Below are 21,816 nucleotides of genomic sequence, written 5' to 3' on the forward strand. Positions count from 1 at the left end.
TATTGTGCTGTTATATGCTTATCCAGAAGCCAAAGATATTTAGTTGCAGAAGAAGAATAACAGCTCTTTAACTACTGAGGTTGGCAAATAAAATAAAAATAGGTTCTTTCTTGCATTTCTACTTCTATTTTACAAACCATATAACAGGACATTTGTGGATATAAGCTGTTAAAAAGGCAAAAGTTGGTACCAACTATATCATTGCATAATGTACTGTGTGAATGAAACAAGTATTGTAGGATAGACATCCTTTGATGTCTATCCTACAATACTTGTGGCACTGCCATTATTCATTTTCTTTCACATTTACATGGGATACATACACCAAAGAATCCAGGTACCTGCTGGGAAAAGCACAAGATGGTCAGTGGCCAAAAATGGCTCCCAGCTCCTCAAATTACTTGGTAGCTTTTCAATTTGCGCCACTTTTTGTGTTTACTCCTGTATGCACTCCTTTTGCTCTGTTTGGCTGTGTGTTGTTGAGAAATCTTCTGGTCTACCTTTTGGTCTCTAACCACTGACTCCAGCTCCCTCTGAATTAACTCCTCTCCCCAAATACTAATAAGGGCCTGGACATATTGGTTTGTCCAACAAGCATTGCCCATTGTTCTTTGGAAATGGTATTGCTTATTTGTGGATTTTTTGTAGTGTTAAAAATGTATGGACTGCATTCAGGATCTGGAGTATACTAATTTGTGGTATCTTGAAATCTCATGCAGCCTGGGCATATACATGACACCGTAAGAAAAACATCCTCATCATCTAGATCAAATTTGGATCTTGATTCCTTCTTTCCCTCTCACTCAGCCATGCATTTCTATTCTCTCCACCTCCCTCTCTCCCCTCTGCTGTCCTGCTGTGGGGTTGGCCTCATAAACCCCATCCATGAGAGTGTACACATTGGGATTTAAAAAAAAAAATAAATAAATAAATTCTACATGGTCTATGCATTGTGCCAGCCTCTCCCCCATCCCAAACCCCCCTCTCTCTCTCTCTCTCTCTCTCTCTCTCTCAAAGCCTAACACAGAAGCGGCCGCCCACCATTGAGTCTGATTCTGTCCAAGGTTTCTGCCTCTTAAGGAAGTTTTTCCTTGCCACTGTCGCCAAATGCTTGCTCATGGTGTGATTTGTTGGGTCTCTGTAATTAATATTATAAAGAGTATGGTCTAGACCTGCTCTATAGGAAAAGCGCAATGAGATAACTTCTGTTATGAATTAGCGCTATATAAATAAAATTGAACTTGAATTGAATTAATCTCCCCTTGCACAATACCCTGTTGTAGAACAAACCACCGGAGTTGGACGCGTTTGCCATGTGGAGTGAAGGAGGAGGGAAGAGAGAGGGCTAGCTTCATTCTATATTAGCTAGAACAGCCTCTCAGAAGATATTTCCAAGGCTTTGAAGTGGAGTTTCATACAGTCACACACACAAAAACACACACACACACACACAGTGTCCTGACTGATTTACTGTCATTTCCTACAATCTCACTGAGCCTCCCATAACAATAGTATGGCTGAAAGGACAGCAGAGGAGGTGTAGGACATGGAGCCTTCTGTAAAGCTTAGGTTTCATGGAAAATTAACCACAATTGGTGTCTTTAGTGGAATTTTACTGGCTTCCTAAAGAGCCAAGCTGACAGGTCTAGGCCAGAAGAGCCAGATGAGAACTTCCGGACGACAGGGCCTTTTTAACAAGCTTATTTTTTATTTTTTGGTGTGTGACCTCCAATGTGTGCAGCTGATTTCCTATTACAGAGTGCAAATGATGCCTCACCATGGCCAATGTGCTGACTGGCCACCCTCTGATCCGCCGCCATCAGCGTCAGCCATCAAGCTCTAGTAAACACACCAGGGCCGGTCCATTAACACATAAATATAACAAGATGAAACACATGTGATCTGTCATGTCGTCAGAAATCTACAAGTCGCTGTTATTAACATCAGACTCCTTGGGCTGTGTCACGCTGACCTTTTGAAGTGTGTTTGTGGGCAAGAGATGGGTGGCGGTGGTGGTGTGATGAGGGATTCGATGATGTAAAAACAAAGAGAAAGAACAGGATGAGGAGTGACCTCAAGCTAAATAACCTTGGGGACTGAAGTCAGCCCTGAGAGGGGACCACATACTGAATGATCAAAAACCATGATTTCACTGGAATAGAAATCCTCAATGCAGTCTGAGCAGATGAGTTTTCAGTCTGCAATGGAAGATGTGTAAATTTTCTGATATCCTGATGTCAATGGGGAGTTCATTCCACCATTGTGGAGCCATGAATTCCTCCACCGATGTTGCATAGTGGGTAATGTAGTGACCAGGTTTTGACAAGGAAGAAGAATGTGTGAAATAAAAAAAGACGGTGATGTTGAGATTTCTCCCCTTTTCTCCCTGTTAAAGGGTTTTTTTAATCTCTTTTTTTCTCGCTAGTCTGAATAGGTCTTTTTCATGAAGATATAATAAATACCATAAAAAATAAAAACAAGTGTTAATAATTACATGTATGAAGGCTGAATTCCATTTATCTGCTTCAGTTTCAGGGTCCTGGTGTTCTTCAAGCTTGAATAGAACAGAGCCATCATTAATGTTATTAGTTACATCTATGCTTTTCCTACAATGACAAGTCAAAATGTCTCCTGTGAAAAACGAAGGTCTAAGGATAAAGGGTGATGTATGCTGTACAGGTAGTATATAAATAATCATCATAAATTAAAAAAAAGCCTGTGTATATTAAAATGAAGGGGATGTGTCATTCCTTTTATTTTTTTATTATCTTAACTAGACAGAGTATGATCATGGAGGAACAGATAACACGGAGAAGAGTCAGATGTTCAGATGGTTCAACATGAACCATTCCCACACACTCATGACAAGGCAGCTGCTTCCTGTCAGGTCAGACTTGGTGCTGCAGCCTAAGCCCCAGCTCATACTGTAGATCTCCAGTATCTCCACTATAAGTCTCACACCTTACTCCAAAGCCTATCACCAGAGAAGAGAAGGCTGACTGAAAAGTCGGGTAAAATTCCCTTTTGGACTGATACCGTTACAGGACCAGTGATCTAACTTGCAGTGACCTTATCAGTCCTGTGGTTTCCTGAATTAACAGTGCCCCCTGGTGAACATGAAAGCTATTAACCACTCGGAAAGGGACAAATCACCCTGCAAATTGGCATCTTCCCATCCTGTCACATTAGTTGTGTTATAGAACCACAGAGTGAGATTAATTCAAATGATAAAGCATTCTGGAGTATGGACATTCAATTGAATTCAAGTCAATTCAATTTATATAACGGCAATTCATAACAGAAGTTATCTCACTGCACTTTTCCTATAGAGCAGGTCTAGACACTATAATATTATTTATAGAGAACCAACCAATTCCACCATGAGCAAGCATTTGGCGACAGTGGCAAGAAAAAACTTCCAGAAACCTCGGACAGACCCAGACTCAATGGTGGGTGGCCATCCGCTGCTCCCGTGTTATGATTTTTTAAAGAGAGAGAGAGAGAGAGAGAGAGAGAGAGAGAGAGAGAGAGAGAGAGAGATTTTGGGGAGAGGGGAGAAGCACAATGCAAATACTACCTAGAATTATTATTATTTTTTTTTTAAATAGTAACAATATAATGGTAGGTAACATTAATATTAATAAATTAATAATAATAATAACAGCTATAGTTAAATAATAATAATAATAATAATAACAGTATTAGTAACAGAGACAATAATAACAACTGTAGTAGCAGTTGTAGAGCAAGTACACGGGGGGCAGCAGGTGACCCACAACCACAGATCCAGTCTCTGCAGCTCCGGAGGCAGAAATACCTGCTGAAAGCGACAGAAGTAGAGAGGAGAGAAACGCAAAAGCACAAAACTACAGGTGAGAGAAGATGTCAAGTTAGTAACATGCAGAAATAGGATAAAAATGCATACAGATGCAGAGGGAGAGAAGGAGAAAGGAAAGAGGCGCATCATGGGAAGTCTCCTGGCAGTCTAGGCCTAAAGCAGCATAACTAAGGGATGGTTCAGGACTCAGCCAAGCCAGCCCTAACTATAAGCTTTATCAAAGAGGAAAGTCTTAAGCCAACTCTAAAATGTGGAGATGGTGTCTGCCTCCTGAACTCAAACTGGGACCTGATTCCACAGGAGAGGAGCTTGATAACTGAAGCCTCTGGCTCCCATTCTACTTTTGGAGACTCTAGGAACCACAAGTAACCCTGCATCCTGGGAGTGCAGTGTTCTAGTCGGATAATACGGTATTATGAGATCATTAAGATACGATGGTGCCTGACCATTAAGAGCTTTGTAGGTGAGGAGAAGGACTTTAAATTCTATTCTGGATTTTACAGGAAGCCAGTGCAGAGAAGCTAATATTGGAGAGATATGATCTCTTTTCCTAGTTCTTGTCAGTACACGTGCCGCAGCATTCTAGATCAATTGGAGAGTCTTAAGGAACTTATTCGGGCAGCCAGATAATAAGGAATTGCAGTAGTTCAGCCTAGAAGTAACAAATGTGTGCACTCATTTTTCTGCATCATTTTGAGACAGGATGTGCATGATTTTTGCAATGTTACGTAGGTGAAAGAAGGCAGTCCTTGAAGTTTGTTTCATGTGGGAGTTAAAGGATTTATCCTGATCAAAGATAACTCCGAGGTTCCTTACGGTGCTGCTGGAGGCCAGGGCAATGCCATCTAGAGTAACTATATCTTTAGATAATGTGTCTCGGAGGTGTTTGGGACCAAGTACAATAACTTCAGTTTTGTCAGAGTTTAACATCAGAAAGTTGCAGGTCATCCAGGTCTTTATGTCCTTAAGGCATGCTTGAAGTTTAATTAACTGGTTAGTTTCATCTGGCATGATCGGTAGATATAATTGGGTTTCATCTGCATAGCAATGAAAGTTTATGGAGTGCTTCCTAATAATATTGCCTAGAGGAAGCATATATAAAGGTGAATAGAATAGGTCCAAGCACAGAACCTTGTGGAACTCTGTGACTAACTTTGGCGTGCACGGTGGACTCACCGTTAACATGTACAAACTGAGATCGATCTGATAGATAGGATTAATGCCAATTACATGTTCCAGTGTCTGTAATAGTATGTGATAGTCAATGGTGTCGAACGCAGCACTAAGATCTAACAAGGCAAGTACAGAGACAAGTCCATTGTCTGATGCAATTTTAAAGGTCATTTGTGATTTTCACCAGTGCTGTCTCTGTGCTGTGATGCACAGCCCTGACTGAAAATATAATAATAACCCTAACCCTATTGTTATTTAGAAAGTCACACTACTGATTGGTGACTGCTTTCTCAAGGATCTTAGAGAGAAAGGGAAGGTTAGATATAGGTCTATAGTTGGCTAAAACCCCTGGATCAAGAGTGGGCTTTTTAAGAAGTGGTTTAATTACAGCTACTTTAAAGGATTGTGGTACATAGCCTGTTAATAAAGACAGATTGATCATACCCAGTAAAGAAGTGCTAACTAAGAGTAAAACATCTTTAAGCAGCCTAGTTGGAATGGGGTCTAAGAGACAGGTTGATGGCTTAGATGAATTAATCATCGAAGTCAGCTGAAGAAGGTTGACAGGAGCAAAGCAGCCAAAACACACATCAGGCTCTACAGCTGTTTCCAAGGTTCCTGTGTTTGAAGACAAGTCGGCACCAGTTGAAGGCAGGACTTGATGAATTTCTTCGCTGATAGTTAAAATTTTATCATTAAAGAAGCTCATGAAGTTGTTGCTACTGAGGGCTATAGGAATACATGCTTCAACAGAGCTATGATTCTCTGTCAGCCTGGCTACAGTGCTGAAAAGAAACATGGGGTTGTTTTTATTTTCCTCTATTAATGATGAGTAGTAGGCTACTCTGGCATTATGGAGGGCCTTCCTATATGTTTTAAGACTATCTTGCCAGACTAAACAAGATTCTTCCAGGTTGTTGAATCTAGCTACAGCAATATTAGATAGACATCTAGAGTAAGAATTTTTGCCTAATGTCATGTAGTCCAGCAATAGCAGTTCAAAAGTTATTAAATAATGGTCCGATAAAGAAGGATTCTGTGGAAAGACCATTAAATGTTCAATTTCAATGCCATATACCAGAACAAGGTCGAGGGTGTGGTTAAAACAGTGAGTGGCTTCATGTACACTCTGACAAAAGCCAATTGAATCTAATGAGATATACGCAATACTAATCATTTAACGTCCACATGAATATTGAAATCACCTACAATAACCACTTTATCTGTTTTAAGGACTAAATGTTACGGACAGATCAACCGGAGACACGGTGAGGATACTGAGAGAGTTTATTTTAAACACAGGAGATATGAATGGATGAAAGAGATAAAGATACCGTCCCTTATACTGGTGGCAGAAGGATTCTGGAGATGAGTGGATATACACGGGACCGGGAACAGGAGCGACACACTAGAGAGACTGGAGACACACAGGAGTTGGAGCTGGAGAGACACACTCGCGGAACTGGAGATGACAGGAGTCGGGATCGAGGTTCGGAGTCGTAGTATCGTGTCGAGGGTGAGTCCATGAAGTAATGGCGGCAGGAGTAAGAGTACTGTCCTTCATTCCAACGAGACCGGACACAGACTGTGGTGGGGAGTTGGAATTTTTGGAGGAGTAGAGTGGCTGATTACGTTCAGGTGTGTGATGGGTGCTGGGAATTAGTATTTGGGTGACGGAGTGCGGTGTGTGTGTGGTGTGGTGGAGCCTGGCGTGTCTGTGACACTAAACTTGATAAAATCTCTGAGAATTCAGATAAAAAAGATCAGGAGATTCCTAATCAGAATAAGGACCAGGAGCGCGGTACACTATAACAAATAGAATTAGCTGTTGTGTTTTCTAGGTTGGGTGTGAAAGACTAAGAACAAGGCTTTTGAATGAGTTATAATGTAGTTTAGGTTTAGGGTTGATTAATAGGCTTGAGTCGAAGATGGCTGCAACTCCCGTGTGAGTATAATTATGACTTGGCACCGAGTGGATTCATTTAGGCTAACATATTCTTCATGACCCAGCCAGGTTTCAGTAACACAAAACAAGTCAGTTTTTTTTTAATCTACAACGATTCTATTTCAGCCAATAGATCCTCCTAAATGTCATACATTGGACCTTTCAGTGTTGATACCTAATAAGTCTGCATTCATTGTGAGGTTGACTAAAATCTATTTTAAAAAGGAAAGAAAATGGCTTTCACAAATATTAAATGCCAGGAGAGAGACCTTTCTGGCACTCCTAAAACAGAAAAAAGTCACATGTTGTTCCCGTTGAAGATGAGGTCATATTTACCAGTGATCAATGACCAGCTGACCACAAATACTTGGTAAATATGATATGCCCATGTGATATTCCCTAAATTAATATTTCCCAAATTAACAAATTGAAGAGGATCATCTTAACAATTAAACAACTGACCATTACACAATGGCTTATGAAATACTGGGGGCTATAAAGAACACAATGGGTATTTTCTTTAGTTCGAGCAAAAAAATAGTTAAACTTTTTTGTCACCTGTGGAGGAGTCTGTTACACCTGTTATTATTTGGTCTTGAAATCTAGACCAGCACATGAACGCCAAGTATGTTTTTAGAAGAACTAAATAGTTGCATATGAAATAAAGAGACTCAAATAACAGAATATTAAGAGAAGGGAGCTATATTAAGTGAAGAAAAGAGCACAAAACAGCTTTGGAATGTTATCACGTCACAACTAAGTTATTATCATTATTAGTATTACTTATCATTATTATTAGTAGTAGTAGCATTTGCACAAGTATTATTATTATTATTATTATTATTATTATTATTGTTGTTGTTGTTGTTGTTGTTGTTATTATTACTACTACTACTACTACAACATATGTACTGGTGCCAATGCAAATGTGGATTATTTTCGCAACAAAAGGAAATCTTAGAAAATATCCACAATAGAACTAGAGTAAGTTTAAGGGGCTTTGCACTATAGTAATTGAACAAACAGGGTTATACAATGTATGACTTGTAAATTAAATCATAGCGGATACAATTTTGCTTAATTCTGCACATTGCTGCTAAATTTAAATTAAATTCATGTAGATTTTAAGAGAAAACAAATCCAAATTAAAAGAGGTCAGGGCTGAATCCTCAGGGGAAGCTGTGCTGTTTTCAAAACACATTTGAATGTGTACTCAAAAAGTACACAGGCTAAAAAGCCTGGAGACTATTCTGCTGTAATTGATGCAGCCTGCATATAATTACCATTAATGTGTCTGGAGCTCTCCAACAATGTGTATGTGTGTGCGTGTACTCCCAACATTGTTTTGTGTGTGAATTTGCAATGCAATTGTGCCTGTGCACTTATTATTCACTGTGACGGTGAAAAACGGGTAATATGGGGTGATGCTAACTCACACAGTGAGAGGAGAAAGAGGCTGGAACTGAAGTGCAGCCAGTCCGCACGTAGGCCACCAAAGAAGGGGAGGGGGAGGAGGGTGCTGAGGAGAGAGGGGGCTACCAGCCTGGGCTTCGGTTGGCAGAGATCTGGTGGGGTGAATTCTCACGTCGCTTGCTGGCACGCAGCAATCTGGGTGGATCACGTCACAGGACGGGCATGAATGCTCATTGTGGGATATGATGAATGTAATCATTCATGTCATCTCCAATTTGAGCTGAATTGAATTTGAGCTGATGAGGAAAAGGGAGGGCGATACTGAAAAGCATCTTTTCTGGTCAAGGAAGTCAATCTCTCTTGGCCAAGTTTGGTTTTAGAATTCATCCTGCCATTGTGTTGGACTCTCAGAAAGTTATATAAAGTGATAGTGTCCTGTCGATATCCTGCTACAAAGCTCCATGCAATGCCTCTTACTAAAGAAATATTCAGCTATTCTGCTCAGTCTGAGCATTTACAAGCTTGTCTGGGTTTCTTCATGGCTCACTAAATGCCAATCACATGCAACCAGAATCCTAGCTTTGGAGCAGTGTCGGACTTCTTATAGCTGCAATGAGACATACCTGGGACAGCAGCTACACAACTCTGTCATTAAAGGTGGCATTAGCCTGGCACCACCATGCCACATCCAGCAGGTCGAGGCCAGTCCCAAAGTTCACATACATTCCCCTCATCATCGCAGCTACCATGACATTTGAACCAACATGTTTGCATTGTTCCCCACCGCTGCCAATGAAATGTCAGGGCTCCTCTGTTCATGTGACAGAAATTCCTTTTGATTTCTCCTCGTTTCCTTAGTTGCAGGCCCTGTTTGTGCAGCACTGTGTATAATTTGAATATCAGAGAGTGTAAGAAGGTGGCTAGACAATTTGAACCCATGTCTCTTGGCCTTCCAAACTGTGAAATGTGACTGTTGGTGCAGGAGCAGTTACAGGAACAATGCACGCCTTACCACGATCCATCCGCCATCATGAATGAAACTCATGATGGAGTCGCTTTGGTTCAAGCCCTATATGAACTAAAAATAAAATATCAAAAAGTAAATACTCAAATTTGAACTCAAAGTTGAAATTATTAACTTAAATTGTATTTTTGATTTTTTTTTTTACCCCTGACCCTTTTTTAACAAACTAAAATAAGACAAAGTATGCCTATGTGCGATGTTTCGACCATTGTATTTTTAATCAGAGTTAAACAGATTTTAATATTGTATATCACAAAAGATGAAATATTAAGTTTTTATTGAAAAATATGTATTTTAACTCTATGTATATGAATTACATGGAATTTTAAGTATGTACTGTGTGTTTATTTGTATACTGTAATGAATTGAAATGTAATTGGTCCTGTAAATAATTTATTAATTTAATCAATGAATTAATGAAAAGCCTTTTTGCTTGAATTCTTTAATGTTTAATTAATATATTCAGGGATCAAATGTAGGAATAGGGTGGAGGTGGGATTTGGTAAAGGGATGGTGGTCAGGGTTAGGGAAGGAAGGGGGTGTGGTAAAGGTTAGGGGAACTGAACCTGACCCCCCCAGCAGGGTTAGGTGAAGAAAGGGATAGCTCCCAACAGTTGCACTGGCACTAGTTATTCTTTGTATTATAAGTTCATAAAATCAACAGGTTCTACTATGTGGTTTTATAAAAGATTTAAAAAACTAAAAAAAGGAAGGAATTAGGGGAAACTGTCGTAGCGGGGGTGCTATATGGAGGTATGTGGACCCAAAAGCAGATGACGAGGAAGCGGTCTCAGGGTGAAGTAGCCGGATGACTACCGTGTTTATTGTGGGATGGAATGAAAGCAAGAAACAGGCAGAGGTGAGCAGACAGGTAATGAGCAGACAAAAGGCAGATAAGTAGTGGCTAGCATAGGTGAAAGCAGGGGAGTGAGTCCAAGGTGGGAACACAGTTCACAGGGGAGCAGGCAAAATCCAAAATCCAAGAATCAAGAATCCAGAATCCAAACAAGGTCCACAGGAGAACAAAGAATCCAATACAAACTCAGTGTCTGGGACTAAAATGACTAAAAAATGGAGCAAGTGACCACATAAACTGACAGGCGAAGGGGCTCAGAGTTAAATCTCCTGTAACGGGGAGATTTAAGACACCACCATAGTTAATTCATAAAAAGTAAGCACTCAGGTATGATTCAGGAGAGCAGCGAGGCCAGAATAAACCCCATAATGTCCCTTTAATTTACCATGTACTTAAAATAATTGTTAAAAGCGAAATTTTAAAAAAAGTACTATTTTAAGGGGAATTGGGGGTAAAACAAAACAAAACAGACAAATTGAACTGCAGCAGGGTGGTAAGTGCTGAAAGGAAAAAAGGTAAGTGCTGATCAATTAAAGGGAGATGCAAAAAAATTCTATTAATAATATTAACATGAATAAGTGCTTCAATAGAAATATACATGCATGTAGTAAATCATAATGTACATATAATAGAAAAAAATACACAAACACAACAAAAGGATCAAACAGAATAGCCCTGTTGCAGCAATGTCTGCCTAAGGTCCTGACCAATACCCAGTTTACAAGCATAAAATTACAAGCCAATCCCTTGTTAAAAAAATGTGTTTTTTTATTTGATTTTTTACATCTTCTAGGTAACAGATCTCGCTGGAACCTGACCGGAAAGAAGGGGAGAAGAGAAAGAAATTCAACCAAAGATAAGGAGGATCAAATGCCACCAAGTAGGTAAGTAAAAAACAAAAACTTGGGGTTAGGGAAAAGGAAAAGGGGGAAAGGTTAGGGTTGGAATGCCTGTTGACTATGAAGGGGGAAGGTTTAAGAAGATATTTATCAGATTGTTTAATTGGCTTATTAAATGCAGTGTGAACTAAAATATCTCTCAAACTCCTGTTTCTTCTATTTGCTATGATCAAACAGTACTTTTGAAGAGGTTCCACTGTTTCCTGTGTCTGTTGGAAATTGTTTCTAATCTGGGAAGTAAGTGTACTCAGGTGTTGGGAGTATGTGACCACCAGTGGGATGAGTGGGAGGGTTGGGAGGGTTGGTCCACCCCTTCCTCCTTTTCTTCCACTGTCCTCTCCCCTGTCCCTGAAGATGTTCCTGACCTCTGCCATAATCCCCCTAAGGAACCGTTTTGTGTACCCTCTAGGACGGAGTGCTGCAAAGAGGATCCTTGTAGCGTCCTCTACATCCTGAGGGCAGGTACAAATACGGTGAAATCTGATCAGTTGTGATTTTATTAGACCTCGGAAAGTATGTTTGGGATGATAGCTAGTTTTGTGAAGAAGGGCATGCCTATCAGTGTCTTTGAAATACACGTTGGTGGCTAATCTCTTAGTACGCTCCCTATAATTGCAGAAGAAGACCATCGTGTCCAGAAATTCAACTTTCTCAAACTGTAAATTGTGTTTCAATTTGATTTTCAGGTGATGCGAGTTTAACACAGTTAGGAATTCCTTAAACGATTCGACTGAACTGGTCCAGATACCAAAAATATCGTCATGGTACCAGAGATACAGCAGAGGTAAGTTTTTACATTTGAGAAAGGCGGCCCTTTCCCATTCTGCGAGGTATATACCTGCTTAGGCTGGGGGAATACTTTCTCCCCATTGCACAACCGCATATCTGGAGATAAAACTTACCATTAAACTCAAAGTCATTATGTGATTTCTAACAATTGGAGGACCTCTTTATCCGGGCGCCGGGGGTCCGGGACCAATTGGAAGGCCTCGGCCACTGCCTTGAGCCCTAAGGTAGTATCTATGTTAGAATACAGAGAATCAATATCAATGGAAAAGAGGAAGGCATTTTCAGGTACTTCCATGTCCTTTAACTTATTGATAAATTCATAAGTATCTTTAACATAGCTTGGATGCTGTTGTGAGATGGGATTAATATAATAGCCAATGTACTCCGCTATACGATACAATTCTGAACCACAATCACTAACAATGGGCCTGCCAACAGGTATTTTATAAAGGGACGGTCCAAGTCTCTGGAGTTTTATGGATTTTGGGCAGCAAATAGAATAGGCGGGGGCGAGGAGAATCCGGCCCAAATAGGCAAAGCTTCTGTTTACTGGAAATCTGTTTATCATCATATAATTTAGAGATTATTTGCCTAACCATATGTTGGGTTTCAGATTGCAACGATTGGGTCAGAGGGACATAATAGGTGGTGTCTCCCAGTTGTTGCCTCACTCAGGTAATTGAACCTATCCTGGAGCACTATTTGGCCTCCCTTGTCTGCCGGTTTGATAATTATCTCTTTCCTACTGCTCAAGGACCTTAGAGGACCTTAGTAGTAACAGGTTGGAGTTTCTTTAGTACCTGGTCGATATAATAGCATTATCCTTGTAAAGTACCCACCCTCAAGTGTGTTTGTGTGGTAGTTTTGGTGTTGACACTTCCTGGTTTATTTTGTAGTATTCTTTTTCCCTTGTGTGTCTTGTGTTTTTACTTCCTGTCTGTGTTTTCCCTCCAGTTTTGATTGTTGGTCCTCCCTTGATTGTTGGCACCTGTGTCTTGTTATCTCACCTCCCCTAGGGTATTTAGTCTTGGTCTTTTCTTTGTTCTGTTTTTGGACCATTGTTGTACACATGGTGTTGTTCCTTGCCGAGCCTTTGACTGTGAGTTTATCTTGGATTCTTTGTTCTCTGGTGATTCTTGGATTTTAGACCATTTTTGGATTTTGTCTGCTCATTACCTGTCTGCTCACCTCTGCCTGTTCTTGCCTGCATTCCACCCAACAATAAACACGGTAGTTATCCGGCTACTTCACCCTGAGACTGCTTCCTTGTCATCTGCTTTTGGGTCCACATACACCTCCATATAGCACCTCGCCTCACGACAGTTTGTTTGTGTTGTGGGGGAAGGGCCCAAAGTTGCTGCCAAAGGAAAGGAGGCAGGAAAAAGCAGAAAGTAGATTTAAAAAAGTAAAAGCATAAACTATTAAAGTTATAAAAATATGGGCTTCTTTAAAAACAAGCACATAAAATATATTAAAACAATAGTTTTATGAGTAGCAATTATAACCAAAGTAGTTTCAATATTTGTTGACAGAAGAATAGTTGATTACTAAGCTCGGGCGAGGTTAGGTGAAAAAAGGGTTAACTCCCCACAGGGAGTTATAATGCGCTGGCACTAGTTTTTCTTTGTATTATAAGTTCATAAAATCAACATTTTTCTACTATTTGGTTTATAAAAGCTCTAAAACCCACCCCCAAAAAAAAAAAAAAAATTGGGGGAAAAAAAACTAAAATAACTAAGAAATGGAGCAAGTGACCACATAGTCTAGCAGGCAAGGGGGCTCAGAGTTAATGCTCCTGTACCGGGGAGATTTGAGACACCACCACTGATTCATAGGAATGAAGTGCTCAGGCCTGATTCAAGAGAGCAGCGAGGCCAGAATAAACCCCATAATGTCCCTTTAACTTACCATGTCTTTAAAATAATTATAAAAACATGGTATTTAAAAAAGGTACTGATGTAAAGGGAATTGGGGAAAACAGACAAACAGAACTGCAGCAGGGCGGGTTAGGGTTAGGGGGTTAGGGTTAGGGGTTAGGGTAGGGGAACTGAACCTGACTCCAGCAAAGTGGGAGACAGGACGTTCACGGTTAGGGTTAGGGTTAGGGCAAGGGAACTGAACCTGACCCCCAGCAAAGTGGGAGACAGGACGTGCACAGTCCTTCCCCCGGTAGTCCCTACCCCCACCCCCTCTATCAAAGGCGGATTGGTGGTAATATCAGCCCTGAAATGTTCTTTGTCGATCCCTTTCAGGGGATCGACGACGTCTTTTGCCGTGGCGCACCACGGTCCATCCATCATCATGAGCAAAACTCATGATGAAGGAGTTATTGTTTTTAAATCCCAATGAATAAAATGAAATGATCTAAAACAAAAGTCAAATTTTAACTCAAATTAATATTGTGAACTTAAAATATATTTATTTTTATAAATTTTTATATTTTTAATTCTTTAACAAAACAAATAATATATTTTTTTAACAAACAAAATAATACATTTTTTAAATAATAAAGTGTGCCTACGCGCGACGTTTCGACCTCTTTGGGTCTTCTTCAGGCTAAGGCACAAATGAAAAAAAATGAAATGGCCCTCAGACTGGCAGAGATGTTGACTCTTCAATGGTTTGAGCAAGAATGAAAAAGGCTCTACGCTCTATTTATACCCTCCTTTGTAAGTTGCTTTAACTTTGGTTTGTGTTATAAGTTTGTACTTGTGTTTTACAATTTGAGTTTTAGCCACTTGTTTTTAACCCCTTATATGCCAATGTATATATATTTTTTAATTCAAAATTAAACAGATTTTAATATTGTATATAATCAAAGATGAAATATTAATATTTTTTATTTAAAATATATTTAAATATTTTAAGTCTATGTTTAAGACTTTTATTAAATATCTTTAGGGATCAATTGTAGGATTAGGGTGGGGATGGGATTGGGTAAAGGGATGGTGGTTAGGGTTAGGGAAGGGAGGGGTTGTGGTTAGAGGGTTAGGGTTAGGGTTGAGGGTTGAGGGTTAGGGTTAGGGTTAGGTGAAGAAAAGGTTAACTCCCCACAGGGAGTTATAATGCACTGGCACTAGTTTTTCTTTGTATTATAAGTTCATAAAATCAACATATTTCTACTATGTGGTTTATAAAAGCTATAAAACAAACCAACAAAAAAAAAATAATAATAAAAAAAATTATAATAAAAATAATAAAAAAATATATAAAAAAATAAAAAAATAAAATAAAATAAAAAATAATAAAAAAAATAAAATAAAATAAAATAAAAATAAAAAACAAATAAATAAATAAAATAAGTAAATAAGAAATGGAGCAAGTGACCACATAGTCTAACAGACAAGGGGGCTCAGAGGAGGGAGGAGGAGGTTAGGGTTAGGGAAAAGGAAACAGGGAAAGGTTAGGGTTAGGGAAGGGGAGGGGGAGGGGAAGGGTTAGGTGAAAAAGGGGTTAACTCCCCACAGGGAGTTATAATGCACTGGCACTAGTTTTTCTTTATATTGTAAGTTCATAAAATCAACATTTTTCTACTATATGGTTTATAAAAGCTCTGGAACCCACCCCAAAAATTACTAAAATAAAGGTCCTGATCAATATTCAGTTTGAAAGTTTAAAATACGAGCCAATGTCGTGTTGAAAGATATGTTTGTAATAGGTTTTTATCTTTGTCTTCCGGGTAACTGAGATCTCACCAGGGACCTGACAGGAAAGAAGGGGAGAAGAGAGAGACGTTCAACCAAAGGTAAGGAGGATCAAATGCCACTAAGGTAGGTAAGTAGGGAAGGTAAGAGGGTAAAGGAAAACAGGTAAGTAAAACACAAGAACCTGGGGTTGAGGTCAGGGAAAAGGAAAGGGGGAAAGGTTAGGGTTAGGGGTAAGGGTGGAGGTGGTTAGGGTTAGGGTTAGGTTAGGGTTAGGGTTAGGGGTTAGGGGTTTGGGGTTAGGGGTTAGGGTTAGGGGTTGGGGTTGGGGGGGTTAGGGTTAGGGTTAGGGGTTAGGGTTAGGGTTAGGGTTAGGTGAAAAAAGGGTTAACTCCCCACAGGGAGTTATAATGCACTGGCACTAGTTTTTCTTTATATTGTAAGTTCATAAAATCAACATTTTTCTACTATATGGTTTATAAAAGCTCTGGAACCCACCCCAAGAAATTACTAAAATAAAAGGTCCTGACCAATATTCAGTTTGAAAGTTTTAAAAAAATAGATTTTTATCTTTGTCTTCCAGGTAACTGAGATCTCGCCAGAGACCTGACAGGAAAGAAGGGGAGAAGAGAGAGACGTTCAACCAAAGGAAAGGAGGATCAAATGCCACTAAGGTAGGTAAGTAGGGAAGGTAAGAGGGTAAAGGAAAACAGGTAAGTAAAAGACAAGAACTTGGGGTTGAGGTCAGGGAAAAGGAAAGGGGGAAAGGTTAGGGTTAGGGGTAAGGGTGGAGGTGGTTAGGGTTAGGGAAGGGGAAAGGGGAGGAAGGTTAGGGTTAGGGAAGGGGGAGGAAGGTTAGGGTTAGGGAAGGGGGAGGACGGTTAGGGAAAGGAAATGGGGAAAGGTTGGGGTTAGAGAGGAGGTGGTTAGGGTTAGGGAGGTGGAAGGGGGAGGAAGGTTAGGGTTAGGGAAGGAAGGGAGGTTAGGGTTAGGGAAAAGGAGACGGGGAAAGGTTAGGGTTAGAGAGGAGGTGGTTAGGGTTAGGGAGGGGGAAGGGTGGAAGGTTAAGTATAAGGAAAGCCGTTAAGGAAAAGAAGAAAATAAGACAGACGGATACAAATCAAAATATAGGAAGCGAATTAGGTTTAGCAGATGACTGCCGCCGACATAATCTCATAAAAAGGAATAAATAATAAAAAATGAACACATATATACATATATACACATCTTAAAAAAGAAAGCATGCAAAATTTGATAAAGAAGTGTGTTATTGGTGCATTAAAATTGCACCATAAGTGCTGAATTCAAGTGCTATGTTAGTCGTGCAAGTTCATATTCAAATCAATTATTTAAAAAACACCATATATACACAATTCAAAATCATGTTAAAACACCAAATTTATATTTCTTTACAGAGAGGATGTCGGTTAATTTCAAATGCCAAACCCAGGCATAGCCAATAAAAGATAATTTGATTTGTTCCTATTAAGAGAAAAAGGAAAAAGGGGGCATGTTTCAGTTTTTCATTTAATCCACTGGGATCTAACGTCTTCAGTTGAACGATCCCTCTCCACTCTGCTCGTCTGCGCTGTAGGGTGGACTAACCGTCTCTGCCCTCCACGCCTCTATACCTGAGATGTTCAAAACAAACATTTAAAAGTGCCCATGAAGTAAAAGCGTAAAATACAGTATGGATTAAAATGTGTCCAAGTTGTTCCCCTCTCGTGTCTATCTGGTCGAGCCAAAACTCTATGAGAGCCTTTGCTGTATCGCTGGTCCAGTGGATGGGATCACAAGATTCTGTCTTAAATGTTAGTGGACTGATCTCCGGGAGTGCATTCTTTTTCTTGGTTATTTGCCGATTCAGGCTTTGTAATAAAACTTTTTGTTCTCTTTCCAATCTGTGTGAGTAATTGATAATGGGAATGTATATTGAGGCATTGGGAAATGTCTCCTCAGCTGTCTTCAGTAGAGCATTCAATTGTTTGGACATGGTAAGTGGTTGTTGGCGTCTCAGACAATTGTTGAGACCCAAGGAGAGAATGACCTCACTGACGGTAGTAACAGGTTGGAGTTTCTTTAGTACCTGGTCGATATGATGGAACTGTGCACCAGGGAAGCTGTCAACTTGAACTTCATCACTGGTGAATGGTGGAATACGAGCCAGGTTAGAGTCTCCTATTACTAGGACAGGTTTTTTAATGTGTAATTGCCAATTTCTAATTTTCTGTTCTGTTCTCTGATGGGTTGTAGGTTCCTGGGCAGAGGCAAGACCAGACATTGAAGGCAACTGCGTTTTGGAAGGTTTTGTGGAGGACTCAGATTGGGGGCTGCTGTTTCTGCTGCTGCTGCTTTGAGCTATTATAGCTTTAGCAGTGTTCCCCATCATCACATGTCTCCCATGCTCCTTTTGTTTGTTGGTTTGAGGAGTCACCTGATTTGGTTTACTAATGACCTTAGAACAAGTCTGGAAAGCCTCTGAACGGTCACCCGTCATCCCAGGATCCTGATGGGGAGACTTGCGAACAGAAGGAGGCGATTGGGTGAGCAAAGGAGAAAGTGAGTCAGACATTTCCACTGCCACATTACTGAAATGGGCCCTGTTGGTATCACTAAAATCCGTCTGATTTGTGATTAACTCCAAATCCTGTACTACTCCGTCTTGGTCAGGACTTGGAGGGGCCTTGACAGTTCTAGGGGATGAGGTAGAAGAAGGAGGAGAGGGTGAGATCCGATGGGAATTTGACTCACGTCTCTCTGTGCTAGGCCTCTTAGAGGTTTTGGTAAGTGAGCTTTCACCGTCTCCTCCCTCGTCTTGTGAGGAAATGATAGAAAGATTGCTCCTGACTGTTCTGTTATGGGTTTTGAACCATCTGTTGAGACTGAGCTGGAGGTGGAAGAGGTGAGAACTCATCAAGTGGCAACTCCTTGGGTAGCGGCTACGCGGTGGCTTACCCAGAAGGGTCATATTCCTCAGAGTTTCTACAGACGAAGTTGTAAGTTTACGCCTGTATCTAGCCCTGGCCCACTTGATGGCTCTACCGAAAGCCTCCTCCTGAAAAGGACCCAGACTGCCAAGAATGGATGCAATGACTTGATCGTAATGATCCTAAGAATTGCTAGATTGTTATCCATCCATTGTGCTGTGTTCAGTTTGACCCTCTCCTCAGTGACACCGTTAGGTGAGGCAGGTTTAATGAACGAGGTCAGTTTATTTACTTTTCTCATCATCCCCACCGGGAAAGAGTCATCCCGAACACAGTTAACCAGGATCTCAGAGTGATGGATAGCCTGCAGTAGTTTAAAATAATTTTTGGTCTGATCTACTACTGGTTGTGTCACTATGTTTTCCTGTGTCGGTCTCACCAAGGAGGAGGGGGGGCCCTTTTCCCACACACCCAGGTTGTGTGTGGTCAATGCTGTAAACCGGTTCTGGAGTGGCAAAGTCATGGTGACATAAAAAAACAGGTAGGTTCTTTAAAAGACTACAGAGGAAAGAGAACTCTGTTAAACAGGTAAGTTTTGATTTTAAAAAAAAAAAAAAAAAAAAAAAAAAAAAAAAAAAAAAAGGGGGGGGGGAAAAATGGTTAAAACCTTCAAAACATAAAAAATTAAAAATTAAAAGAGATAAAAAATGAATTAAAATATTAAAAAACAAATATAAACAACCTGCAAATATTAAGAAATCTAAAAGTAAGAGATAAAAAGGTAATAATAAACAGTAAATTGTTTAGACCATAAAAATCCAAATAATCCAAGAAAAAAAGGAGGAGATTTTGACTCACTGGGATTTCTAAGCTTGTTCTGACATCTGGTGGTCTGTTAACAGAACTACCCACTTAAAACAATCACCAACTGAGAGAAGGTGTGTTAAAACAGTTTTCAGTGTCTAAACGAACTTTTAAACAAAGAAAAGAAGGAAGGGGGGGAAAAAAAGAAAAACAGTCTTGTCCAAGGTGGGAAAACAGTTCAGTAAACTTGGATGGGCTTTGCTGGAGAGTGGAGCAGTGTCAGACATAAAAATGCCAGGTAGAATCTCTGGAGAATATTTCTCCAGGCCGTTGTGAAGTCTTCTGTGTGCGCACACTCTTTTATGTTGGAAACCAACTCACCGTTTGCAGTTGTAGGAGCCTGATACTTGTGTGGTCACAGTCGTAATAGTAGCAGGTTGTAGTAGGCCTGAGTAGGCCTGATGCTCCTCACAGGCTTTGTTGTGTTGGTGGTTTCCGGTCCATTGTTCACTGATAATTTTTCTATTTTACACCAATAAAAAGACAAGTGCTGTAAAAAACAATAAAAAGCTGAGTCCTCCTGATTAAAATGGAATTAAGAATAAACAAGTACTGTTTATAAGAAAAAACTGAGAAGAAAGAGTTGTCTTAACGTTTCGCCAAACGGCTTCATCAGAAGATGGGAGACAAAGGAAAGGCAGCAAACTTATAGCCTCAACCCACACAGGTGTGAGCTGATGTGTCCCTAGCTGATAGGTTAATTAGATGTACAAGTCCCTGGTGGGGTGTGGCATTATCCTTGTAAAGGACCCACCCTCCAGTGTGTTTGTTTGTGTTGTGGGGGAGGGGCACAAGGTCGCTGCTAAAGGAATGGAGGTAGGAAAAAGCAGGAAGTAGATTTAAGAAAATAAAAAAATAAAAGAAGTAAAAGCAAGCCCATAAAATAAAATAAAATAAAACATCAGTTTTATGAGTAGCGATTATAACCAAAGTAGTTTCAATATTTGTTGATAGAAGAATGGTAGATTACTAGGCTCGGGCGAGGTTAGGTGAAAAAAGGGTTAACTCCCCACAGGGAGTTATAATGCACTGGCACTAGTTTTTCTTTATATTGTAAGTTCATAAAATCAACATTTTTCTACTATATGGTTTATAAAAGCTCTGGAACCCACCCCAAGAAATTACTAAAATAAAAGGTCCTGACCAATATTCAGTTTGAAAGTTTTAAAAAAAAATAGATTTTTATCTTTGTCTTCCAGGTAACTGAGATCTCACCAGAGACCTGACAGGAAAGAAGGGGAGAGAGAGAGAGACGTTCAACCAAAGGAAAGGAGGATCAAATGCCACTAAGGTAGGTAAGTAGGGAAGGTAAGAGGGTAAAGGAAAACAGGTAAGTAAAAGACAAGAACTTGGGGTTGAGGTCAGGGAAAAGGAAAGGGGGAAAGGTTAGGGTTAGGGGTAAGGGTGGAGGTGGTTAGGGTTAGGGAAGGGGAAAGGGGAGGAAGGTTAGGGTTAGGGAAGGGGGGAGGAAGGTTAGGGTTAGGGAAGGGGGGAGGACGGTTAGGGAAAAGGAAATGGGGAAAGGTTGGGGTTAGAGAGGAGGTGGTTAGGGTTAGGGAGGGGAAGGGGGGAGGAAGGTTAGGGTTAGGGAAGGGGAGGGTTAGGGTTAGGGGTTAGGGTAGGGTTAGGGTTAGGGGTAGGGTTAGGGTTAGGGGTAGGGGTTAGGGGGTTAGGGTTAGGGTTAGGGGTTAGGGTTAGGGTTAGGGTTGGGGTTAGGGTTAGGGGTTAGGGGCAAAGGGGTTAACTCCTGCAGGAGTTATAATGCACTGGCACTAGTATTTCCTTGTATTCTAAGTTCATAAAATCAACAGGTGCTACTATGTGGTTTATAAAAAGTTTTTAAAAAAAACCAAAAGGAAAAAATTAGGGAAACAACAAATCAGTGTCTGGGACTAAAATCACTAAGAAATGGAATAAATGCACTACATAGTCTAACAGTCGACGCGGGCTCAGTTAAATCTCCTGTAACGGGGAGATTTGAGACACCACCATTGATAATTCATAAAAGTAAGCACTCAGGTATAATTTCAGGAGAGCAACTGGGTAAGAAAAACAAAAAGCAGACAAACAGAACTGCAGCAGGGCGGTAAGTGCTGGAAATAAAAAAGGTAAGTGCTGATTAATCAGAGGAGATACAAGAAATTATATAATAATATTAATATGAATAAGTGCTTCAATAGAAAAAACATGCATGTAGTAAATCATAATGTACATAATAGAAAAAATATATACAAATACATAACAAAAGGATGAAACCGAATAGCCCTGTTGCAGCAATGTCTGCCTAAGGTCCTGACCAATACTCAGTTTTAAAGCTTAAAACTCCAAGCCGACCCGTGTTAAAAAAATGTGTTTTTATTTATTTATTTTTATTTAATTTTTACATCTTCTAGGTAAGAGAGATCTCGCTGGAACCTGCCCGGAAAGAAGGGGAGAAGAGAAAG

The 21,816-nt window shown here is 40.1% G+C and overlaps 1 long non-coding RNA gene across 2 annotated transcripts; it reads left to right on the plus strand.

Annotated features, from left to right (window-relative positions):
• The first annotated feature begins 15,912 nt into the window (after positions 1-15,912).
• Positions 15,913-20,471, plus strand: LOC122882224. Of its 2 annotated transcripts, none has more exons than XR_006379305.1 (2): positions 15,913-15,926; positions 20,357-20,471. It is a non-coding gene; the product is annotated as an uncharacterized LOC122882224 (long non-coding RNA). The 2 variants fall into 2 exon arrangements; XR_006379304.1 differs by lacking the exon at positions 15,913-15,926 and adding an exon at positions 16,345-16,355.
• The last annotated feature ends 1,345 nt before the right edge of the window (positions 20,472-21,816 follow it).

This window comes from Siniperca chuatsi, linkage group LG9, assembly GCF_020085105.1.
Source record: "Siniperca chuatsi isolate FFG_IHB_CAS linkage group LG9, ASM2008510v1, whole genome shotgun sequence".
In the NCBI taxonomy this organism is placed as follows: Eukaryota; Metazoa; Chordata; class Actinopteri; order Centrarchiformes; family Sinipercidae; genus Siniperca; species Siniperca chuatsi.